The sequence below is a fragment of the Loxodonta africana genome, chromosome 6, assembly GCF_030014295.1.
Source record: "Loxodonta africana isolate mLoxAfr1 chromosome 6, mLoxAfr1.hap2, whole genome shotgun sequence".
In the NCBI taxonomy this organism is placed as follows: Eukaryota; Metazoa; Chordata; class Mammalia; order Proboscidea; family Elephantidae; genus Loxodonta; species Loxodonta africana.
Window position 1 is genome coordinate 45224772 of NC_087347.1, and position 2281 is coordinate 45227052.

The following is a 2281-nucleotide window of genomic DNA, read 5'->3' on the forward strand; positions in this document are numbered from 1 at the left end:
TCTTCCTCTTTTCTGCTGACCCTCTACTTTACCAAGGATAATGTCCTTCTCCAGGGACTGGTCCCTCACCATCTTCGCTTCTAAGGAGCATACTGCCTGTAATACTTCCAAGACAGATTTATTGGTTCTTCTGGCAGTCCATGGTATATTCAATATTCTTTGCCAACACCATAGTTCAAAGGCATCAATTCTTCCATTTTCTTATTCATTGTTCAGCTTTCACAGGCATTATGAGGTAACTGAATATACCATGGCTTGGGTCAGGCGCATCTTACTCCTCACAGTGACATCTTTGCTTTTTAATAACAACTACGTTTTAGATTAAAGGAGCCCTAATTGCACTGTGGTTAAGCACTTGGCTGCTAACCGAAAAGTCTGCGGTTTAAATCCACCAGCCGCTCTGCGGGAGAAAGATGTGGAAGTCTGCTTCCATAACGATTACAGCTGTGGAAAACCTATAGGGTTGTTCTGCCCTGTTCCATAGGGTTGCTATAAGTCAGAATTGACTCATTTTTTGTTCTTGTTTTTGGTACATTTCAGACAAAGGTAGTGTCTTAGACTGGGTTCTCTAGAAAAGCAAAACCAGTAAAGCGTATAAATTTAATATATAGAGAGATTTACATCAAGGAAAATGGCTCACGTGATTGTAGATGCTGGAATGTTCCAAGTCTGTGGATCAGCATAGAGGCTTATCTTGATTCATGTAGCTGCAGGGGCTGGTGAACCCAAGATTGGCAGGGCTCCCGTTCACAGGCTGTGAAGATTGACAATCCCGAGATCGGCAGATAAGCTGATAGCTCAAGTCCCAAGTACCGGAGGTCAGATGAACAGGAGGCAGCCGCAGGATCCAGAGCAAGCAAAAAGCCAGAACATATGCTTATATTTGGATGCAGGCCACACCTCCAAGGAAAGTCACCTTCAACTGACTGGCTACTCACAGCAGATTACATCACCGGAGTGATCACATAAAAACACTGAGAATCATGGCCCAGTCAAGTTGACATACAATCTTAACCATCACAGGCAGCAATTCTAAAAACCTGACAAGATATAATCTGATGCTTTGTTTTACAAAAGTATAAAGGATATTTTGGGATTATTTTTATTTAGAAATACAAGCACGCTAAGAAAGAAAAGTTTTATAAAAATGTCATCCTTTTTTAAACCTATTTGGCAGTATGTTTGAGCATAAATTCTTTGATCCATTAATTTCTGTCCAAAGAAATTAATCCATAACCTTCAAACCCATGAGATACTCACTGCCATCATGAATCACTATCAGATGAAATTACATCATACCATATTCTCTAATGAGAAAAAAGATTGAGGACCCCTAGCCCCAGGCTATTTTCTTCAGCATCAACTCCGACCATGCTTTCCTTTCCTGACAGGGATTTCCATTCTGACAATACTGAGTAATTTCTTCGGCTTTTTCCATGCGTTATGCTGTTTCTCTCCTCTGCATTTTTTCAACCTGTCCTTCTGGACTGAATTCTATCGCCTTTTCCCAGAAAACCTTCCCTATCTACCTTATGTATATCCCTAGCACATTTATTTTACTCAAGACTGTGTATGGTTATTATCCAAATTTCTGTTCTATCCTCCCCACATTTCTTTGGGCCTGGGCCTAGAACATAGTAAGCAAATGATGAATGACTGAACCAGACAGTGTTAGACAGTCTGTCCATTGTCTCATTCTCTCCACTTGGACACTTTTGACTATCCTGCCCCTTGAAGCTTTCTCATTCTTGGATTTTGACACTTTGCTGATTATCCTCCAACTTCCTAATTGAGGGAATCTCATAATGCTGAGGACTTGTCGGGACTGGAAGGACAGCCTGAGGTCCTCTCTGCTTGTTTCCCCTGGCATGCAACCACTGCCTCACAAGCTGGGGAAGAGGTATCGGGGCCACACTGTTCTGTGCCCAAGATAGAGCCTTCCTTCCATGAGTGGGGGCTGGGCAGAAGGGAGCCTCTACCTCTTGACCACACTTGTCCAGAGGCAGCTTCAGCAATAGGCAGTTGGGAGGATAACAAGTACCAAAGTCCTGCTCCTCCCAGGAAGAAGCCCTCTAGCTGGATGCGGCAGGGAGAGGGAGCCCTACATTCTCACTACAGCAGGTGGGAGAGGAGAGGAGTCTCCCCACTGAGCAGGAAGGGAGAGGTCTTGGTTCAGATACCACACTCTTCCCTTTCTTACTTAATTTTCATAGTTTTTTCTTCAATAGATGTTTGTTCATTTGCTGTTCACCCTTAGGACCATTTCCAAAGGCTTTACATG